The sequence below is a fragment of the Bombina bombina genome, chromosome 5 (assembly GCF_027579735.1).
Source record: "Bombina bombina isolate aBomBom1 chromosome 5, aBomBom1.pri, whole genome shotgun sequence".
Lineage (NCBI taxonomy): Eukaryota > Metazoa > Chordata > Amphibia > Anura > Bombinatoridae > Bombina > Bombina bombina.
In genome coordinates, this window is record NC_069503.1 from 304,868,132 (window position 1) to 304,892,998 (window position 24,867).

Sequence of the window (24,867 nt, forward strand, 5' to 3'; positions counted from 1 at the left end):
TATTTGCAGGCATCTAAAGATTTTCGTCAAAATTCTTCCCTGTTTGTCGTTTACTCTGGACAGAGAAGAGGTCAAAAGGCTTCGGCTACCTCTCTCTCTTTTTGGCTTCGTAGCATAATACGTTTAGCCTATGAGACTGCTGGACAGCAGCCTCCTGAAAGGATTACAGCTCATTCTACTAGAGCTGTGGCTTCCACCTGGGCCTTTAAAAATGAGGCCTCTGTTGAACAGATTTGCAAGGCTGCAACTTGGTCTTCACTTCACACTTTTTCAAAATTTTACAAATTTGACACTTTTGCTTCTTCGGAGGCTATTTTGGGGAGAAAGGTGCTTCAGGCAGTGGTTCCTTCTGTTTAAGGTTCCTGTCTTGTCCCTCCCTTCATCCGTGTACTTTAGCTTTGGTATTGGTATTCCATAAGTAATGGATGACCCGTGGACTGACTACACTTAACAAGAGAAAACATAATTTATGCTTACCTGATAAATTTATTTCTCTTGTAGTGTAGTCAGTCCATGGCCCGCCCTGTCTTTAAGGCAGATCTAAATTTTAATTAAACTCCAGTCACCACTGCACCCTATGGTTTCTCCTTTCTCGTCTGGTTTTGGTCGAATGACTGAATATGACATGTGAGGGGAGGAGCTATATAGCAGCTCTGCTTGGGTGATCCTCTTGCAGCTTCCTGTTAGGAAGAGATATATTCCATAAGTAATGGATGACCCGTGGACTGACTACACTACAAGAGAAATAAATTTATCAGGTAAGCATAAATTATGTTTTCTTACTGAAAAATAAATTCAAGAGAAGGAAGAAATACACTGAAAATAGCATTACAGTAAAGAGGTGATTTTAATTTCTGATATATCTGAATCATGACAGTTTAATGTTAGGTGGGCTATCCCTTTGAGCTATCAGCTTAAGATTCTATTGAATCAAACATCAATTCGAATTTTAAAATCCTTGTTTAAAATATTACACTGTGTGTTCTAATGTCAGCATCAATGTTTATCTTTAATTCTAAATTCACATATACATACTTTCAAAGTATAATACACGATGTAACAAATGGCACTTACAAATTCTGATAAGTGATCAATGACACAAGTATCGAGCATTTTGATTCATTAGTGATAGTTTAAAATGTATATTTGAATCAGATTGGCTGATGTCATAAATCATGTGATTATGCATATTCCAATGACAAGTAGTTGAAAAATTCAGTAGTGTGTGGGTTGTTTAGGAGTTTGCATCATAATTGGTGCGAAAAGTATTGAGTCAAAATTGGTGTGAAGTGGAGAGTGGGACTTGTATTACATGGCTTAAACATGGTGCAAATAGATTTTTCACAAAAAAAAAGGAAGTTACCTATATTAAGTTTCGTATTTCATTTTTATCTCTATATCTATGCGACAAGTTTGGGGCAAAACTTTTTAACACATTTTGTAAAAATATTGCCCCCTTGTTTTGCAATGAGAGACAAATTTGTAGCTTGATCTATAAGTAGTAATGTATTTATCATTTTTATCCCTATATCTACTAGTACACCAAATGTGGAGCAATAATATTGTTTGATTAAGAAAGGGCATACCATTTTAATAGAGTTTCTAATTTACTTTTATTATGTAATATACTTCATTCTCTTGCAGCATCGAACATAAGCTTTCTGTATTTTAAGACTCCTATTGACTTCTATGACATCCGCGACCTGAAGGGTGGCAGATTGAAAACTAGGTACGCTGAGTCGGAATAGATGCAAGCGTATCTGTTAAATGTTTGATTAATTTTGAAAAGGTTCAAATAGAGTTGAATCTGAATTCTAAACATCTGTAATGACGCAAGCATCGATTTGAGTCGGATTGAGATCGCGGGATCGTATATTATGTCACAAATTTCAACATTTGCCAATCTTGATGCTTTGATAACTACGGTGGATCAATCTTGCGACAAATACGAAGCAGAATTCAAGTGTATTTTCAGTTGACGCTTTGATAAATAGACCCCATGAAAGTTAAAGTTAGAGCATTTAATTTTAAAATATTGCTGTCCTATTTCTTTTATAAAATGTTCTTCATTCTGTTGTAATCCTTTGGTGAGAATAGCATACCTATGTAGGCAAAGAAGCATGGACCTGTCTTGTGCACTATATGTATAACATTATGGCAAGCATTGGTTCAAAGACTGCTGCCATATACTGCTCAAAACACGTGCACACTTCTGAGCCTTCCTAGGTATGCTATTTAACAAAGAATGCCATGAGAATGATGAAAATTTGATAATAGTAGTAATAAAGGAACACTAAAGTCAAAATTAAATGTTCATGATTCAGATAGAACACACAATTTTAAACAACCTTCCAATTCACTTCCATGATCAAAATGTGCACATTATTTTTATATGCACTCTGAGCATGTAAAATAATTCACAGTATAAAGGTATATGCATTTTGTGATTGGCTAATGGTTTTCACATGATGTAGTGTGACTAAAAATTTAATTTAAAAAAAAAATCTACTTCTTATTTGTAGTTCAGACTAAGGGCCTGATGAGTAAATATTTTGCTTGGAGAGAAATTGTAGTGCAGACTTCACAGGGGCTGAACTCACTGAATGCTAAAAGAAAAAAGGGCAGAACCCTCCAGCACTGCAGAATATGTCACATGATTTTAGACAGGAAAATATTGCTCTGCTTGTCTGTGGGGTGTTCTCTGCATTTCAGTAGGATAAGGAGGGACAAGCTCAGTGCAATATAGCACTGCATGATATGAGAGTTTTTTTTACACTTACACTTTGGGCTGCTTAGAACTTGGAGCACTTTGTGCTTTGTATTTTATATTACTTTGCACTTCAGATTGGGTCCTTCCGGTATTATTACCTTAAAATTTTGCACTTTCTATTTTATATTTTAATAGATTTCAATCCAGCAGTGATTTTACAAATTCTGATTATGTTTTGAAAGTTTCTGTGTTACTTTAACAAATTAAGATCATACTTTGTATATTTCTGTGTATATTTTATAAATGACATTGCACTTTGTAGTCCCTCTATTGTAAAAATAAAACAGAGCTTCAAAAATTGGCAGGGACAGGTCAGTTCCCTAAACTGAACAAAAGAGTACCCAGGGTATGCCTGAAGCTGTTTTGCAATTATTGTGAAATGCTGTAAGCATTTTAAATAAGCTGGTCTCACTGAATTATCTCACCAGTTGTATGCAGGTGAAGTTTGCTTAAGATTCACAATACACTTATTTAACTGACAGAGACTTTATATTAGCCCCAGGCGCTCTTCAGTTAACTTCTCCCCCCTTGAATTTTTGTATTCTAGAGAGCCTTATTACTTTGAATGGAAGGCATCTCTGATCTCTCTGGGACTTTGAGGTCCCGCCCTTTTTCTTATATAATTCAGTGAGTTCAGCCTCTGTGAAGTCTGCACTATAATTTCTCTTCAAACTAAACAATATTTGCTTATGAGGCCCAAAAATGTGCAAGGTGCATTGTAATTTGTAAACATACACATAAATATACAAAGTATCATCCTAATGTGTTAGTTACACAGAAGCTGTGAAAGCATAATCATAATTTGTAAAATCACAACCATAAATACACTGCTGATTACAAAATAAAATACAAAATTGAAAGTGCAAAGTTTGAATGTAATAACACTTTATCTGAAGTGTAAAGTAATATAAAATGCAAAGTGTAAATGCAGCAGAACTCTCATGTCAGGCAGTGCTATATTGCACTGGGATTGTCTCTCCTCCACATACAGAAATGCAGAACTATAGCAAAATCTGTCTTTTTAGAATTTCACTAGGGATCTCACAGTGCTGGAGGATCATTTTATATCTTATCTTTTATGATTCAGTCAGTGCATGCAATTTTAAGCGACTATAATTTACTCCTATTACCAATTCTTCTTTGTTCTCTTGGTATCTTTATTTAAAAAGCAGGAATATAAGCTTAAAGGTATACAAAACCCAATTTTTTTCTTTCATTATTCAGATAGAGCATGCAATTTTAAGCAACTTTCTAATTTATTCTAATTAAATTTTTGCTAATGCAAATTATTATGACAATAAAAAACATACTAAATTTATATACTAAGCATACCTATTTATTACATAAAAACAAATATGTCAAACAGACTTTTTTAAAAAGATATAAGAATAGCAGGGACATCTCGGGGTGCCTATGCATTATGTAAGTCCTCAGACATAAAAATAATATTGAGCAAATACGGATAAGTGGCAAATATAGATGTTGAAAAAACTTTTCCAGAAAACAGTTATCGTCAGAGAATATCTGTACTCAAATAGATCATATGTGTTTGTGCTTAGGATAATAAAGTTCACTAAATATCTGATATCCCCTAAAGAATTATCACCTACCCTGTGGAGCCTGTGCACGGGCGGAGGGGCTGAATACCGCATAATGGATGAAAGAGCTTCTCTAGCGGAAGTTTCTATCAGCCACTATCAAGTGGTTTTGCTATAAAGAAAAGATTGGTGGGAACACACTGTCGAAAGGCAGTTAGAATTAGAACTGTAACAATATCTTTACAAGCTTTGGAATATCTGGGCTATTCCGGCATCGCGCCAGAAGTGGTCACATGATACACGGATGATAACTTTTGATCGGTGGTGATCGCTGAGTTTAGAGCTCATTTTCTCTTGGTAAGATAGTGACAAGGATATCGGTGCAAGAAACATACTACACAAACACCCTGAGACATGTGAATCATCTTTGTTTTTATGTAATAAATATTAGATATGCTTTGATATGTAAATTTAGTATAGTGTTTTTATTGTCATAATAATTTGCATTTGCACAAATTTTTCTTTGTCTATATACTGGTCCAAGATTTTTTTTAGCACTGCTTCTAATATTTTTATTTGTATTATTTTGTCTATTTTGTGGGAGGGATGGATTTAGTAGAAGCTATGGCTTTTTAAAACTTCTAGCACAGTTATAATTCAAGTTTCTTCTAGTGGCTGAATGTAGCCACCAATAAGCAAACGGTACCCAGGGTGCCAAACCAAAAATGGGCTAGCTCCTAAGCTTACATTCCTGCTTTTAAAATAAAGATACCAAGAGAACGAAGAAAAATTGATAATAGGAGTAAATTAGAAAGTCACTTAGAATTGTGTGCTCTATCTGAATAATGTAAGACTTTTTTTTGGTTTCATATCCCTTTAATATCATCGACCCCTTAGCTTTTGCACTGACTTTTTGTTATGCATTTGTTGATTATGAAATTCTAAACTGCATCTGAATATGTAGTTCCACAACCGTATATATGGTAAGAGAAAAGTCCTTACAAGTCTGATAAGAAAAAGTAGCCTTAAACCGTGCAGAAATATTAGTTAAAAAAACTGGGATACATTTTGAAATACCTTCTTTACAGGGTACAAAAATATAAGTATAATTATTCTATAAATATAATAAATAAGGAAGAATACTTAAAGGGACATTGTACACTAGATTCTTCTTTGCATAAATGTTTTGTAGATGATACAATTATATAGCTCATCTAGGAATGTTTTTGTAAAAATGTATAGTTTTGCTTATTTCTCTTGTAAGGTGTATCCAGTCCACGGGTTCATCCATTACTTGTGGGATATTCTCCTTCCCAACAGGAAGCTGCAAGAGGACACCCACAGCAGAGCTGTCTATATAGCTCCTCCCCTAACTGCCACCCCCAGTCATTCTCTTGCAGCTCTCGACAAGATAGGAAGTATCAAGAGATATGTGGTGACTTAGTGTAGTTTTACCTTCAATCAAAAGTTTGTTATTTTTAAACGGTACCGGCGTTGTACTGTTTTACTCTCAGGCAGAAATTAGAAGAAGAATCTGCCTGGAGGTTGATGATCTTAGCGGTTTGTAACTAAGGTCCATTGCTGTTCTCACGCATAACTGAAGAGTATGGGAAAGACTTCAGTTGGGGGAACGGTTTGCAGTTTACCTGCTTTGAGGTATGTTCAGTATATTTATTTCTAGAGAGATGATAAGATCTAGAAAATGCTGACAGAGCCTTGTATAATTGAGGTAAGCCTGATGCAGTGATTTAACAACGACTGGGATCATGCTTACAAAAAAGGGTAATATTCATATTAATACTCATATTTCTTAGTGACAATACGTTTACATGTTATATAGAAAGAACGTTTTTTTTCTCTGAGGGTGATAAATCGTTTTTTTGGGGCCTAGTTTCCACATGGCTAGTCAGATACTCCTAGGAGTATTTTCTTAAGGCACTCTGACATCGAGTGCATTGTGGGAGGGGCCTGTTTTTGCGCTCTAGATGCGCAGTTCATATTCAGACTGAGACATCCAGCTTCCCTAAAGGAGTCCTCTGGCATCTGAGGACCACTAAGAGAGGGCTTATTTCTTTCCTAAATCGTATTTGAGGGCAGGTAGGAGCCACAGCAGAGCTGTGGCAAGGTGTTTAACTGTTTATTAACTTTTTTTAACATTTTTCAAATCCGGCTTGGGGCCTAAAGGATTAATTATCCATTTGCAAGTGGGTGCAATGCTGCTTTAGTCCCTTATACACACTGTAAACATTTTGAAGAGTTTACTACTTTTTAACACTGTTTTGCAGTTTATGTGATAGTTTTTTTCTCTTAAAGGCACAGTACCGTTTTTATTTAATTGCTGTTTCACATTTATTAAAGTGTTTTCCAAGCTTGCTGGTCTCATTACTAGTCTGTTAAACATGTCTGACATAGAGGAAACTCCTTGTTCAATATGTTTAGAAGCCATTGTGGAACCCCCTCTTAGAATGTGTACCAAATGTACTGAAATTTCTATAAATTATAAAGACCATATTATGGCATTTAAAGATTTATCACCAGAGGTTTCTCAGACTGACAAAAGGGAGGTTATGCCATCTAGCTCTCCCCACGTGTCAGAACCTATAACTCCCGCTCAAGTGACGCCAAGTACATCTAGCGCGTCCAATGCGTTTACCTTACAAGACATGGCGGCAGTTAAGACTAATACCCTCACAGAGGTATTGTCCAAACTGCCAGGGTTACAAGGAAAGCGAGACAGCTCTGGGGCTAGAACAAATACAGAGCTTTCTGACGCTTTAGTAGCTATGTCCGATATAACCTCACAATGCTCCGAAGCCGTGGCAAGGGAGTTGCTATCTGAGGGTGAGATTTCAGGTTCAGGGAAGACGTTACTTCAGTCCGATTCTGAAATGACAGCCTTTAAATTTAAGCTTGAACACCTCCGCTTATAGCTCAGGGAGGTTTTAGCGACTCTGGATGACTGTGACCCCATTGTAGTTCCAGAGAAATTGTGTAAAATGGACAAATACGTTGCAGTGCCTGTTTACACTGATGTTTTTCCAGTCCCTAAGAGGTTTTCGGAAATTATTACTAAGGAATGGGATAGACCAGGTGTTCCGTTCTCTCCCCCTCCTGCTTTTAAAAAGATGTTTCCCATAGATGTTGCTATACGGGACTCGTAGCAGACAGTCCCTAAGGTGGAGGGTGCTGTTTCTACCCTAGCTAAGCGTACAACTATCCCCGTCGAGGACAGTTGTGCTTTCTTAGATCCTATGGATAAAAAATTGGAGGGTCTCCTTAAGAAAATTTTTATCCATCAAGGTTTTATTCTCCAGCCTCTTGCATGCATTGCCCCAGTTACTGCTGCAGCGGCTTTTTGGTTTGAGTCTCTTGAGGAGGCTCTACAGGTGGAGACCCCGTTAGATGATATTTTAGACAGGATTAAAGCTCTCAAGTTAGCTAATTCCTTTATTTCTGACGCCGTTTTTCATCTAACCAAACTAACGGCTAAGAATTCAGGTTTTGTCATTCTGGCGCGCAGGGCGCTATGGCTTAAGTCCTGGTCAGCAGACGTTACTTCAAAGTCTAAGCTTCTTAACATCCCCTTCAAAGGACAGACCCTATTCGGGCTGGGCCTGAAGGAGATCATTTCTGATATTACTGGAGGAAAAGGTCACGCCCTTCCTCAGGATAGGTCCAATAAATTAAGGACCAAACAGAATAATTTTCGTTCATTTCGAAACTTCAAGAGTGGCGCAGCTTCAGCTTCCTCTAATGCAAAACAAAAGGGAAATTTTGCCCAGTCCAAACCAGTCTGGAGACCGAACCAGGCTTGGAACAAGGGGAAGCAGGCCAAAAAACCTGCTGCCGCCTCTAAGACAGCATGAAGGAGTAGCCCCCGATCCGGGACCGGATCTAGTAGGGGGCAGACTTTCTCTCTTCGCCCAGGCTTGGGCAAGAGACGTCCAGGATCCCTGGGCATTAGAGATTGTTTCCCTGTGATATCTTCTGGACTTCAAAGCTTCATCTCCAAAGGGGATATTTCATCTCTCACAATTATCTGTAAACCAGATAAAGAGAGAGGCATTCTTATGTTGTGTTCAAGACCTACTGGTTATGGGAGTGATCCACCCAGTTCCAAGGGAGGAACAGGGGCAGGGCTTCTATTCAAATCTCTTTATAGTTCCCAAAAAAGAGGGAACCTTCAGACCAATCTTGGATCCCAAGATCCTAAACAAATTTCTCAGAGTCCCATCCTTCAAGATGGAGACTACCCGAACCATCCTCCCTATGATCCAGGAGGGTCAATATATGACTACTGTGGACTTAAAGGATGCTTATCTCCACATTCCGATTCACAGAGATCATCATCAGTTCCTCAGGTTTGCCTTCTTAGACAGGCATTACCAGTTTGTGGCTCTTCCCTTCGGGTTAGCCAAGGCACCAAGAATCTTTACAAAGGTTCTAGGGTCCCTACTGGCAGTTCTAAGGCCACAGGGCATAGCGGTGGCTCCTTACCTAGATGAAATTCTGATACAGGCGTTGACTTTTCAAATCGCCAAGTCCCATACGGACATTGTTCTGGCCTTTCTGAGGTCTCACTGGTGGAAGGTGAACGAAGAAAAGAGTTCTCTCTCCCCTCTCCTTCCTAGGAACACTGATAGATTCAGTAGAAATGAAAATTTTTCTGACAGAAGTCAGGTTATCAAAGCTTCTAACTTACTGCCATGCTCTTCATTCCACTTCTCGGCCGTCAGTGGCTGGAAGTAATCGGCCTAATGGTAGCGGCAATGGACATAGTTCTGTTTGCCCGCCTACATCTCAGACCACTGCAACTTTGCATGCTCAATCAGTGGAATGGGGACTACACAGATTTGTCCCCTCTGCCATATCTGGTTCAAGAGACCAGGGATTCTCTTCTCTGGGGGTTATCTCAGGTCCATCTGTCCAGGGGAATGAGTTTCCACAGGCCAGAGTGGACTATAGTGACGACAGATGCCATCCTTCTGGGCTGGGGCGCAGTCTGGAACTCCCTGAAGGCTCAGGGTTCATGGACTCAGGATGAAAAGCCCTCCTTCCGATAAACATTCTGGAACTGAGAGCGATTTTCAATGCTCTTCAGGCTTGGCCTCAACTAGCTGTGGTCAGGTTCATCAGATTTCAGTCGGACAATATCACGACTGTAGCCTATATCAACCATCAGGGGGGAACAAGAAGCCCCCTGGCAATGTTGGAGGTTTCAAAGATAATTCTATGGGCAGAGGTTCACTCTTGCCATCTCTCAGCTATCCATATCCTAGGAGTAGAGAACTGGGAGGCGGATTTTCTAAGTCGGCAGACTTTTCATCTGGGGGAGTGGGAGCTCCATCCGGAGGTATTTGCCCAGCTGATTCAACTATGGGGCAAACCAGAACTGGATCTGATGGTGTCTCGTCAGAATGCCAAGCTTCCTTGTTACGGGTCCAGGTCAAGGGATCCCCAGGCAGCGCTGATAGATGCTCTAGCAGTGCCCTGGTCCTTCAGTCTGGCTTATGTGTTCCCACCATTTCCTCTCCTCCCTCGTCTGATTGCCAAGATCAAGCAGGAGAGAGCTTTGGTGATTTTGATAGCACCTGCGTGGCCACGCAGGACTTGGTATGCAGATCTGGTGGACATGTCATCCTTTCCACCATGGACTCTGCTGCTGAGGCAGGACCTTCTACTCCAAGGTCCATTCAAACATCCAAATCTAATTTCTCTGCGGCTGACTGCTTGGAGATTGAACGCTTGATTTTATCAAAACGTGGTTTCTCTGAGTCGGTCATTGATACCTTAATTCAGGCTCGAAAGCCTGTCACCAGGAAAATCTATCATAAGATATGGTGTAAATATCTTCATTGGTGTGAATCCAAGGGTTACTCATGGAGTAAGGTCAGGATTCCCAGGATATCCTTTCTCCAAGAAGGATTGGAGAAGGGATTGTCAGCTAGTTCCTTAAAAGGACAGATTTCTGCTCTGTCTATTCTTCTGCACAAGCGTCTGGCAGATGTTCCAGACATTCAGACATTTTGTCAGGCTTTAGTTAGAATCAAGCCTGTGTTTAAACCTGTTGCTCCGCCATGGAGTTTAAATTTAGTTCTCAAAGTTCTTCAAGGGGTTCGGTTTGAACCTCTGCATTCCATAGATATCAAGCTTTTATCTTGGAAAGTTCTGTTTTTGGTAGCTATCTCTTCGACTCGAAGAGTTTCAGAGTTATCTGCCTTACAGTGTGATTCCCCTTATCTGATCTTCCATGCAGATAAGGTAGTTTTGCGTACCAAATCTGGGTTTCTTCCTAAGGTGGTATCTAATAAGAATATCAATCAGGAGATTGTTGTTCCGTCACTGTGTCCTAATCCTTCTTCAAAGAAGGAACGTATATTACACAATCTTGACGTGGTTCATGCTTTAAAGTTTTATTTACAAGCTACTAAGGATTTTCGTCAAACATCTGCATTGTTTGTTGTCTACTCTGGACAAAGGAGAGGCCAAAAGGCTTCGGCATCTTCTCTTTCTTTTTGGCTGAGAAGCATAATCCGTTTAGCTTATGAGACTGCTGGCCAGCAGCCTCCTGAAAGAATTACAGCTCATTCCACTAGAGCGATAGCTTCCACATGGGCTTTTAAAAATGAGGCCTCTGTTGAACAGATTTGTAAGGCGGCGACTTGGTCTTCGCTTCATACTTTTTCTACATTCTACAAATTTGATACTTTTGCTTCCTCGGAGGCTATTTTTGGGAGAAAGGTCTTGCAGGCAGTGGTGCCTTACGTTTAAGTTCCTGCCTTGTCCCTCCCTTCATCCGTGTCCTAAAGCTTTGGTATTGGTATCCCACAAGTAATGGATGAACCCGTGGACTGGATACACCTTACAAGAGAAAACGAATTTATTTCTCTTGTGGTGTATCCAGTCCACGGCCCGCCCTGTCACTTTAAGGCAGGTGTTTTTTATTTTTAAACTACAGTCACCACTGCACCCTATAGTTTCTCCTTTTTTCTTGCTTGTCTTCGGTCGAATGACTGGGGGTGGCAGTTAGGGGAGGAGCTATATAGACAGCTCTGCTGTGGGTGTCCTCTTGCAGCTTCCTGTTGGGAAGGAGAATATCCCACAAGTAATGGATGAACTCGTGGACTGGATACACCACAAGAGAAAGAAATTTATCAGGTAAGCATAAATTTTGTTTTTTAAATAATATTTTTTTAGATGTATACTTATATACAGACTCCTGTTTGTTCTAACCTGTCTTTTCATATTCAGAGGGATGTGGGAGTTTCTGCATGTTCCTGTTTCCCCAGCCTCAATCTAATCTCATCAACAGGAGCTTCTAAGTAAGTTTTTAAAAGGTTTTATACTGGATTTTTATATCAGTATCTGTGCATACCCTTCTTTATAGTAGTGTCTATTACATGCAGTTATATGAAAATTGGTGTATACTCTCCCTTTAATGTTTTACAAAGATACCTGAGCATAAATGGAGGCTATTAAAGGGAAAGGAAAGTCAAAATGAATCTTTCATGATTCAGATATAACATGCAATTTTAAACAACTTTACAATTTACTTCTATCAAATTTGCATTGTTCTCTTGGTATCATTTGATGAAGAGTATGCTCAGGAGCAATAATACGCTGCTGGGATCTAGTTGAACTTATCTGGTGAGCAAATGACAAGAGGCATATATGTGCAGCCACCAATCACCAGCTAGCTGCCTGCAGTGCATTGCTGCCTACCTGCAGTTGCAAGAACATTTTTGTGAACCCTTTTGAATTACTTGGATTTCTGCATTAATTACTAATAGAATGTTTTCTAATTTTTAAGTCACAAATTCACAATTACAAATGCAATCTGACTAAACTTATAACATACGAACAGTTATACTTAATTACATTTTTATTGAAGAAAGAGTTATTCACAGGGCAGGCTGGTAAAAGTAAGTGTACTTCTGTGTTAACCATTTCTCCAAAAGCTATTTGGAGTCAGGTGTTTTAATAAAGGAGATGAGATTGGAGTTGTGGTTTTAATAAAGGCACACAAAGCCTGGTTACTGATAAGTCTGTTCTTCTCAAGAATGGATGGTTAGTGTGAACCATGCCTCAATCCCAACAACATTGACAATACCTTAGAAATTTCAGGGCCGTTGCTACTTTCCCTAGGAGTGGGCATCCTGCAAAGGTCACTCCAAGAGCATAAAGAACAATTCTGAAAGAGGTGAGAAAGAACCCAAGGGTAGCATCCAAAGACCTCGAGAAAACTACAATATGTGAAAGTCTTTGTTTATGTGTCCAGTATCAGAAAGCACTGAACAAAAATGGTGTTCCTGGAAGGACAACATGAAGGAAACTACTGCTGTTTCCTTCACACTGTGGCACATCTTAAAGGGACAGTCTAGTATAAATTAAACTTTCATTATTCAGATAGGACTTTTAATTTTAATCAACTTTCCAATTTACTTTTATTATCAAATTAGTTTTTTTCTCTTGGTATTCTTGGTTTAAACTAAACATAGGTAGGCTCATATGTTAATTTCTAAGCCTTTGAGGGCTGCCCCTTATCACAGGCTTTTTAAATCTCTTTTCAACACAAAGACAGAAAGTACATGTGGGCCATATAGATAACACTGTGTTCAGGCACAGGGGGTTATTTAAGATCTAGCACAAAACAATGCTAAATTTAAGACAATAGATAATAAACAGCCACAGTCATGTGATCAGGGGGCTGGAAGAAGGTTCCTAGATACAAGGTAATCACAGAGGTAAAAAGTATATTAATATAACTGTGTTGGTTATGCAAAACTGGGGAATGGGTAATAAAGGGATTATCTATCTTTTAAAACAATAACAATTCTATGGTAGACTGTCCCTTTAAGTTTGCTCAAGTCCTCTTAGATGTTCCTGGATGCTTCTGGGAAAATGTGCTGTGGACAAATTAGACAAAAACTGAACATTTGGCAAAAATGCACACAGTTATATGTGGAGAAAACGGTACTGCACACCAAAACTTTATCCCAACAGAGAGGTATGGTAGAGGGAGTATCATGATTTAAGGCTGCTTTGTTTCCTCAGGGCATGAACACCTTGCAATCATTGAGGGAACATTTAATTCTAAAAGTGTATCAAGTCCATGATTTCAAGCTTGAGAGAGTGCTGGGGGATGTAACAAGACAATGACTCAAAGCACACAAGAAAATCAACTAAAGAATGGCTGAAAAAGAAGAAGATTTGTATTTTGGAATGGCCAAGTGCTGACCTTAACCCAAATGAGATGCTGTGGCATGACCTGAAGAGGGCTGTGCAATCAAGGCAACACTAATGAAGTGAAACAGATTTGAAGGATGGAATGGTCAAAATGTCATCCTCAACATTGTGCAAGTATTATAAGCAGTTACATGAAACATTTGGTGGAGATTGTTGCTGCTAATAGACGATCTACAAGTTGCTTAAAGTGATGGTAAACTTTACCCTTTGGGGACGATTTATGAAAGTGCAAGAGGACATGATACAATGTAGCGTAACATGTCCGCCGCACATTGATAAATGCTGACAGCATACGCTGTCGGCATTTATGATTGCACAAGCAGTTCTTGGGAACTGCTTGTGCAATGCCGCCCCCTGCAGATTTGCGGCCGCAATTGGCCGCTAGCAGGGGGTGTCAATTAGCCCGATCGTATAGGATCGGGCGGATTGATGTCCGCAGCCTCAGAGCAGGCAAAGTTATGGAGCAGAGGTCTTTAGACCGCTGCTTCATTACTGCTGTTTCCGGCATTCATAGCTTGATAATTTGGCCCCATAGTATAAACAGATCTGGAATGTTAGCAATACTTTAGATGGAGTTTATACGCTATTACTTAGGGACAGATTCGCAGGGGCTGCACTGGTGGAAATATCTTAAAAAAGGGGCAGTCCCTCCGAGTGGCGAGATGTCTCCTATTGAAATTAATGGAGATCACTGGAAAGGAAAACTTTGCTGTTTAGGGCAAAGTTAGCAGTGGGAAGTGGGCGCACTTAAATAATTATATCCTGCAGCCAATATAAATCACATTATGTTGCTTTCTGCTTATAGCATCTTATTATCACCTCTTTTTTTGTATGATATGTTTTTCTATTAGGGTATTAAGTATTTTGAGTATTTTGTCACAACTAAGTTCACCACCTTTTCATTTGTGAGAAAAAACAGTGAGAACTGTACGGCAGAAACATTTATAGAATTACTCTGGGATTTGAGAGAAATTTTTTATACACGTCCATGGAACACCCATGTTTAGCAAATTTAACGAAAACCGTCTTTCAATCGTTGCTCTAGCCACAAAAAAATAATTGTGTGAGTGGCATGTGACTAGAACTCAGATTGGGAAACAGTTAATCCATTAGCTCACAAAAAAAAAAATCACTTTTGAAGTGGGCGGCATATTTGCATTTCAGTGCTACATTAAATAGTAAGTTAAAGCATATCTTTATTACAACAGATGAATTAAACTCCATCTTAAATATTGCTAACATTCTTGAAATGTTTATAGAAAGGGGAAAGTTTACCATCACTTTAATTCAATGGTTCACTTACTTTTTCCAGCCTTCACTTGAATAATTTCTCAATGGGCTCCATTTATCAAAGGCCTGGCATACCAGGTTTGCGGTCTTAAACCTTGTCTGCCCAGCCTCGCGGTGAACAGGAAGCAGTACACAGCCCATAGTTAAAGTGAATGTAAATTTGAATGAATAAGTGCCTGGTTTTTAAAAATACTATTAAAAACAGGCACACTTTCATTCATTAAAATTTACATTAAAGCGTTTTTTTTAAATACTTAACTTTTTCTTTAGGAAAACCAGACCGGCGATCCCCCGCCCGCAGCTCCTCTGTACTTATCACAGCAATGACTAACAAGGCTTCCTCCAAGGCGACCAGCTTGTAAGGTCACGCAACGATTGGAGGAAGCCGGTTTCCTCATCGATAAGCTAAGTACAGCAGGAGAAGCGGGCGGAGGATCACCAGTCTGGTTTTGCTAAAGAAAAAGGTATTTAAAAAAACGCTTCAATGTAAATTTTAATGAATGAAAGTGCCCCTGTTTTTAATAGTATTTTTAAAAACCGGGCACTTATTAATTCAAAATTAAATTTACTTTAACATTGCATAATCCACTGATTGTGCAATGCCACCCCCTGCTTGCGTACAACCAATTGTGCACAAGAGGGGGCTGTCAATCATCTCAATCCTACCGCAGCTACTTACCTAGCGTTTTAGGCTCACTAAGCGAGACTGAAACGCTGGGGCTCTGAAGCATCTACGCTTCTTGTTAAATGGAGCCCAATTTCCTCAATACAAATTTGAAAAGTACAACTGTTTGTGTGTTATTATTTTATTCAGAATGTGCTTGTCTTTAATTGTGACTCAGATGCAATGTAGAAATCCAGGTCACTCCTGGGGGCTCACAAATTTTTTCTTGCAACTTTATTTATAAACTGCAGCACATGGCCCTTTAACTGTTTGTAAATACTAACATTTATACCATAAAATACTCCAATAATATTTTCATATAAAAAATGATAAAGCTGAAAATGAAAACAATTATAATGATGATAATAGTAGTGTAATATATGTATTCAGTCATTTGAATATTGTTTTTTTTTACATTAATGCATATTTGGCTGGTTAAGGTTTTCAAGAAATGACAGCTGCTTTCAATTATATTTTATGACAAATGTAATCATTTTATTTTTTAACAAATTATGTGCTAAAAATACATTTAAGATGTTTAATTCATTAAGCTACTAAAATGCTTCTGATAAAATATCACACCTTTATTAGTGCAATGTCATTTTTTTTTAGCCCTCAGGCAACAAATACTGATCAAAAAAACTTTTGAGATTCTAAAACAAGCAAGGACGGCAGATAGGATACACCCTTAATAAACTTCAAAGCTTATCTGTTAAATTGTGACAACCCTGCTTATTATTTGTGTTAAGCTAAGCATTGTGTACACGTTGCGCTTGGTATTTTCATTGTTCGCGTGTATGAAGCAACACAAAAGAAAACCTAAACTGATATAAGGAAATTAATATTTGTTCACAGATTCACAATACATTTCTACAGAGCTCTAAAAAATCTTTTTGGAAATACTTTTTAAATGTGTTTAATGATTTCTTTTTTCTTTAGTTGGGATGGGTGAACATCTATATTTTTACATTCCTTCTGCCATTCAAATGTCTACAGAACGAATGTTAAAGGGATGTTATATTTCTCCAACATTGGTGTGTCCGGTCCACGGCGTCATCCTTACTTGTGGGATATTCTCTTCCCCAACAGGAAATGGCAAAGAGTCCCAGCAAAGCTGGTCACATGATCCCTCCTAGGCTCCGCCCACCCTAGTCATTCTCTTTGCCGTTGCACAGGCAACATCTCCACGGAGATGGTTAAGAGTTTTTTGGTGTTTAAATGTAGTTTTTATTCTTCTATCAAGTGTTTGTTATTTTAAAATAGTGCTGGTATGTACTATTTACTCTGAAACAGAAAAGGATGAAGATTTCTGTTTGTAAGAGGAAGATGATTTTAGCAGACAGTAACTAAAATCGATTGCTGTTTCCACACAGGACTGTTGAGATGAAGTAACTTCAGTTGGGGGAAACAGTTAGCAGACTTTTTCTGCTTAAGGTATGACTAGCCATATTTCTAACAAGACCATGTAATGCTGGAAGGCTGTCATTTCCCCTCATGGGGACCGGTAAGCCATTTTCTTAGTCACACATAAAAGAATAAAGGGCTTAAAAAAGGGCTTAAAAACTGGTAGACATTTTTATGGGCTAAAACGATTGCTTTATTGGGGCATATTATGCAGATTCTAGCTAATAATTGGCATTATAATCTTGGGGAACGTTTAAAAAACGTCAGGCACTGTGTTGGACACCTTTTTTAGTCTGGGGGCCTTTCTAGTTATAGACTGAGCCTCATTTTCACGCCATTACTGCGCAGTTGTTTTTGGAGAGCAAGGCATGCAGATGCATGTGTGAGGATCTAAGAATCACTAAAAAAGCTTCTAGAAGGCGTCATTTGGTATCGTATTCCCCTCTGGGCTTGGTTGGGTCTCAGCAAAGCATATAGCTGGGACTGTATAGGGGTTAAATTTAAAAACGGCTCCGGTTCCGTTATTTTAAGGGTTAAAGCTTTGAAATTTGGTGTGCAATACTTTTAATGCCTTAAGACACTGTGGTGAAATTTTGGTAATTTTTGAACAATTCCTTCATACTTTTTCACATATTCAGTAATAAAGTGTTTTCAGTTTGAAATTTAAAGAGACAGTAACGGTTTTATTTTAAAACGTTTTTTGTGCTTTGTTGACAAGTTTAAGCCTGTTTAACATGTCTGTACCATCAGATAAGCTATGTTCTATATGTATGAAAGCCAATGTGTCTCCCCATTTAAATTTATGTGATAATTGTGCCATAGTGTCCAAACAAAGTAAGGACAGTAATGCCACAGATAATGATATTGCCCAAGATGATTCCTCAAATGAGGGGAGTAAACATGATACTACATCATCCCCTACTGTGTCTACACCAGTTTTGCCCACGCAGGAGGCCCCTAGTACATCTAGTGCGCCAATACTTATTACCATGCAACAATTAACGGCTGTAATGGATAACTCCATAGCAAATCTTTTATCCAAAATGCCTACTTATCAGAGAAAGCACGATTGCTCTGTTTTAAACACTGAAGAGCAAGAGGGCGCTGATGATAACTGTTCTGACATACCCTCACACCAATCTCAAGGGGCCATGAGGGATGTTTTGTCTGATGGAGAAATCTCAGATTCAGGAAAAATTTCTCATCAAGCTGAACCTGAGTTTGTGACATTTAAATTTAAATTAGAACATCTCCGCGCACTGCTTAAGGAGGTGTTATCTACTCTGGATGATTGTGACAATTTGGTCATTCCAGAAAAATTATGTAAGATGGACAAGTTCCTAGAGGTTCCGGTGCCCCCCGACGCTTTTCCTATACCCAAGCGGGTGGCGGACATAGTAAATAAAGAGTGGGAAAAGCCCGGCATACCTTTTGTTCCCCCCCCCTATATTTAAGAAATTATTTCCTATAGTCGACCCCAGAAAGGACTTATGGCAGACAGTCCCCAAGGTCGAGGGGGCGGTTTCTACTCTAAACAAACGCACTACTATTCCTATCGAAGATAGTTGTGCTTTCAAAGATCCTATGGATAAAAAATTAGAGGGTTTGCTTAAAAAGATTTTTGTACAGCAAGGTTACCTTCTACAACCAATTTCATGCATTGTTCCTGTCACTACGGCAGCGTGTTTCTGGTTCGAGGAACTAGAAAAGTCGCTCAGTAAAGAATCTTCGTATGAGGAGGTTATGGACAGCGTTCAAGCACTTAAATTGGCTAACTCTTTTGTTTTAGATGCCGCTTTGCAATTAGCTAGATTAGCGGCGAAAAATTCAGGGTTTGCTATCGTGGTGCTATCTTCCAAGACAAAATTGCTTAACATTCCTTTCAAAGGTAAAACATTATTTGGACCAGATTTGAAAGAGATTATTTCAGACATCACTGGGGGAAAGGGCCACGCCCTCCCACAGGATAGGTCTTTTAAGGCTAAAAATAAGCCTAATTTTCGTCCCTTTCGCAGAAACGGACCAGCCTCTAATTCTGCATCCTCTAAGCAAGAGGGTAATACTTCACAACCCAAACCAGCCTGGAAACCAATGCAAGGCTGGAACAAGGGTAAGCAGGCCAAGAAGCCTACCACTGCTACCAAAACAGCATGAAGGGATAGCCCCCGATCCGGGACCGGATCTAGTGGGGGGCAGATTCTCTCTCTTTGCTCAGGCTTGGGCAAGAGATGTTCAGGATCCTTGGGCGCTAGAAATAGTTTCTCAAGGTTATCTCCTGGAATTCAAGGAACTACCCCCAAGGGGAAGGTTCCACAGGTCTCACTTATCTTCAAACCAAATAAAGAGACAGGCATTTTTACATTGTGTAGAAGACCTGTTAAAGATGGGAGTGATACATCCAGTTCCAATAAGAGAACAAGGAATGGGATTTTATTCCAATCTGTTCATAGTTCCCAAAAAAGAGGGAACATTCAGACCGATTTTGGATCTAAAGATCCTAAACAAATTTCTCAGGGTACCATCGTTCAAAATGGAAACTATTCGAACGATCCTACCCACCATCCAGGAAAGTCAATTTATGACTACCGTGGATTTAAAGGATGCGTACCTACATATTCCTATCCACAAGGAACATCATCAGTTCCTAAGGTTCGCTTTTCTGGACAAGCATTACCAGTTTGTGGCACTTCCATTCGGATTAGCCACTGCTCCAAGGATTTTCACAAAGGTACTAGGGTCCCTTCTAGCGGTTCTAAGACCAAGGGGCATTGCAGTAGTACCTTACTTGGACGACATCCTAATTCAAGCGTCGTCCCTGTCAAAAGCAAAGGCTCATACGGACATCGTCCTAGCCTTTCTCAGATCTCACGGATGGAAGGTGAACAAAGAAAAAAGTTCTCTGTCCCCGTCAACCAGAGTTCCCTTCTTGGGAACAATAATAGATTCCTTAGAAATGAGGATTTTTCTGACAGAGGTCAGAAAATCAAAACTTCTAAGCTCTTGTCAAGTACTTCATTCTGTTCCTCGTCCTTCCATAGCGCAGTGCATGGAAGTAATAGGATTGATGGTTGCAACAATGGACATAGTTCCTTTTGCACGAATTCATCTAAGACCATTACAACTGTGCATGCTCAGACAGTGGAATGGGGATTATACAGACTTGTCTCCGATGATTCAAGTAGATCAAAAGACCAGAGATTCACTCAGTTGGTGGCTGACCCTGGACAATCTGTCACAGGGAATGAGCTTCCGCAGACCAGAGTGGGTCATTGTCACGACCGACGCCAGTCTAGTGGGCTGGGGCGCGGTCTGGGAATCCCTGAAAGCTCAGGGTCTATGGTCTCGGGAAGAGTCTCTTCTCCCGATAAACATTCTGGAACTGAGAGCGATATTCAATGCTCTCAGAGCTTGGCCTCAACTAGGCCAAATTCATAAGGTTTCAATCAGACAACATGACGACCGTTGCATATATCAATCATCAGGGGGAACAAGGAGTTCCCTGGCGATGAAAGAAGTGACCAAGATAATTCAATGGGCGGAGGATCACTCCTGCCACTTGTCTGCGATCCACATCCCAGGAGTGGAAAATTGGGAAGCGGATTTTCTGAGTCGTCAGACATTCCATCCGGGGGAGTGGGAACTCCATCCGGAAATCTTTGCCCAAATAACTCAATTATGGGGCATTCCAGACATGGATCTGATGGCGTCTCGTCAGAACTTCAAGGTTCCTTGCTACGGGTCCAGATCCAGGGATCCCAAGGCGACTCTAGTAGATGCACTAGTAGCACCTTGGACCTTCAACCTAGCTTATGTATTCCCACCGTTTCCTCTCATTCCCAGGCTGGTAGCCAGGATCAATCAGGAGAGGGCCTCGGTGATCTTGATAGCTCCTGCGTGGCCACGCAGGACTTGGTATGCAGACCTGGTGAATATGTCATCGGCTCCATCATGGAAGCTACCTTTGAGACAGGACCTTCTTGTTCAGGGTCCATTCGAACATCCGAATCTGGTTTCCCTCCAACTGACGGCTTGGAGATTGAACGCTTGATTTTATCAAAGCGTGGGTTTTCAGATTCTGTAATAGATACTCTGATTAAGGCTAGAAAGCCTGTAACTAGAAAAATTTACCATAAAATATGGAAAAAATATATCTGTTGGTGTGAATCCAAAGGATTCCCATGGAACAAGATAAAAATTCCTAAGATTCTATCCTTTCTACAAGAAGGTTTGGAGAAAGGATTATCTGCAAGTTCTCTAAGGGGACAGATCTCTGCTTTATCTGTTTTACTTCACAAAAGACTGGCAGCCGTGCCAGATGTTCAAGCATTTGTTCAGGCTCTGGTTAGGATCAAGCCTGTTTACAGACCTTTGACTCCTCCCTGGAGTCTAAATCTAGTTCTTTCAGTTCTTCAAGGGGTTCCGTTTGAACCTTTACATTCCATAGATATTAAGTTACTATCTTGGTAAGTTTTGTTTTTAGTTGCAATTTCTTCTGCTAGAAGAGTTTCAGAGTTATCTGCTCTGCAGTGCTCTCCGCCCTATCTGGTGTTCCATGCAGATAAGGTGGTTTTGCGTACTAAGCCTGGTTTTCTTCCGAAAGTTGTTTCTAACAAAAATATTAACCAGGAGATAGTTGTACCTTCTTTGTGTCCGAATCCAGTTTCAAAGAAGGAACGTTTGTTTCACAATTTGGACGTAGTCCGTGCTCTAAAATTCTATTTAGAGGCTACTAAAGATTTCAGACAAACATCTTCCTTGTTTGTTGTTTATTCTGGTAAAAGGAGAGGTCAAAAAGCGACTTCTACCTCTCTTTCCTTTTGGCTTAAAAGCATTATCCGATTGGCTTATGAGACTGCCGGACGGCAGCCTCCCGAAAGAATCACAGCTCACTCCACTAGGGCTGTGGCTTCCACATGGGCCTTCAAGAACGAGGCTTCTGTTGACCAGATATGTAAGGCAGCGACTTGGTCTTCACTGCACACTTTTGCCAAATTTTACAAATTTGATACTTTTGCTTCTTCGGAGGCTATTTTTGGGAGAAAGGTTTTGCAAGCTGTGGTTCCTTCCGTTTAGGTGACCTGATTTGCTCCCTCCCTTCATCTGTGTCCTAAAGCTTTGGTATTGGTTCCCACAAGTAAGGATGACGCCGTGGACCGGACACACCAATGTTGGAGAAAACAGAATTTATGCTTACCTGATAAATTACTTTCTCCAACGGTGTGTCCGGTCCACGGCCCGCCCTGGTTTTTTAATCAGGTCTGATGAATTATTTTCTCTAACTACAGTCACCACGGTATCATATGGTTTCTCCTATATATATTTCCTCCTGTCCGTCGGTCGAATGACTGGGGTGGGTGGAGGCTAGGAGGGATCATGTGACCAGCTTTGCTGGGACTCTTTGCCATTTCCTGTTGGGGAAGAGAATATCCCACAAGTAAGGATGACGCCGTGGACCGGACACACCGTTGGAGAAAGTAATTTATCAGGTAAGCATAAATTCTGTTTTATATTCTTTGTTCCATCTAAAATATTTCAGAGTGTATTACAGTGCTTTGTTTTTATGCATATTCCTGTGCTTAATAACATTGTCTGTTGCTCCTGTTAGCTTGTGAGCAAAAGGTATTAGTTCTAAAACTTCATATCTTTTAACACAATCCTGACTAATCCGTTCTGGATGATTGACAAGCTCTGCTCTTACACAGTTGGTTTAATTAGGGCTGCACATACAAATTCTCGTTGCCAACTATTAGCTATTAAGGGCCAGATTACGAGGGGAGCACTAAAAGTTAGGCTCAAGCAATAAGGGGTTTATCGCGAGTGTTTACACGCATCAGGGTTTTTCACTAGTTTTAAAATTTAAAAGTAAAAGTGATTGCTTGAGTGCAATTGAAGTCAATGTGTGTTTGTTTAGCGCGTCCTCAAAGCTCTGGTTAACTGTTGCGTGAAACAAAAAAGTTGCACAAAACACAACAAAAATATATTACAAAGTACAGTTAAACTCATAGAGGCCTATTTATCAAGCCGTCAACCGCAAATATGCTGGAATTCCGCAGCGTAATTGTGGCGAGCCTGATTCGCCTCATTTATCAAAGCCTACAGACCGGCAAAAGTTGAAATTTGTGATGTAACATACGATCCGCCGGTCTCAAGCCGACACAGATCGATGCTTACGTCATTACAGATGTTCCGAATACAAATTCGGCACTATCTGACTACTTTTGCAAGTTATCAAACTGCTAACAGGTACGCTCGCCACTATTCCGGCCCAGCGTACCTGGTTTTCAATCCGCAACCCTGGAGGTCGCGGATGCCATAGGAATCAATTGGAGTCTGAAAGCAGCGAAAGCTTATGTTCGCTACTGCCAGATATCCCATTGATTTCTATGTTAGAATAAAAGTTACGTTTACACTTAACACCCTAACATAACCCCGAGTCTAAACACCCCTAATCTTCCACCCCGACATCGCCGCCACCTACATAAAGTTATTAACCCCTATTCCGCCGCTCTTGGACCCCGCCGCAATGAAATAAAGTTATTAACCCCTAAACCGCTGCTCCCAGAGCCCACCGCAACTAACTAAATGTATTAACCCCTAAACCGCTGCTCCCAGAGCCCACCGCAACTAACTAAATGTATTAACCCCTAAACCCCTGGCCTCCCACATCACTACCACTTACTAAACTTATTAACCCCTAAACCACCAGCCCCCCACATCGCCATAAACTAAATTCAGCTAATAACCCCTAAACCTAATAACCCGCTAACTTTACATTACATATTAACTCATCCCTATCTTATAATAAATTTAAACTTACCTTTAGAAATAAATTAAACTATATTAAACTACTAATTAACCTATCCTAACTGTTATCCTACAATTACATTAAACTATATTAAACTCTTAATTAACCTACACTAACTATTATACTAAAATTACATTAAATTACATTAAACTATATTAAACTATTAACCCCTTAAGGACCAAGGACGTACGCCACACGTCCTCAAAAAAAATACAGTTAATGACCGAGGACGTGTGGCGTACGTCCTTGGTCTGGAAAGCAGCTGGAAGCGATCCTGCTCGCTTCCAGTTGCTTTCCGGTTATTGCAGTGATGCCTCGATATCGAGGCATCCTGCAATAACATTTTTTAGCAATCCGGTGCAGAGAGAGCCACTCTGTTCGGGAGGCGGGTGGTGGCCATCGATGGCCCTGATGATGTGGAGGGGGGCGGGATCGTGGGCGGGGGTGATCGGGGGCGTGCACGGACGCTCGCGCGTGCACGGGAGGGCGGGGGCGGGCGCGTGCACGGGGAGGGAGCGGGTGGGAGCCGCTACACTACAGAAAAATTATGTACTCAAAAGTTTTAAAAGTACTAACTATTGACATTAAAATGCATTAGTAAGGGGGTGGGGGATTGGTCTGTGGGGGGGGGGAAGCTACACTACAGAAAAACAACATAAAAATAAAAAATAAACTATTTCTCTTGCAAACTGGGTACTGGCAGACAGCTGCCAGTACCCAAGATGGCCCCCAATAAGTCAGAGGAGGGGGGTTAGAGAGCTGTTGTGGGGGGAATCAGGGAGGTTGGGGGCTAAGGGGGGATCCTACAAAGTAGCATATGTAAATATGCTAAAAATTTATTTTATTTTTTTAAAAAAAAACTTTTATTTTAGTACTGGCAGACTTTCTGCCAGTACTTAAGATGGCGGGGACAATTGTGGTGTGGGGGAGGGAAGGGAGCTGTTTGGGAGGGATCAGGGGGTCTGATGTGTCAGGTGGGAGGCTGATCTCTACACTAAAGCTAAAATTAACCCTGCAAGCTCCCTACAAACTACCTAATTAACCCCTTCACTGCTAGCCATAATACACGTGTGATGCGCAGCAGCACTTAGCGGCCTTCTAATTACCAAAAAGCAACGCCAAAGTCATATATGTCTGCTATTTCTGAACA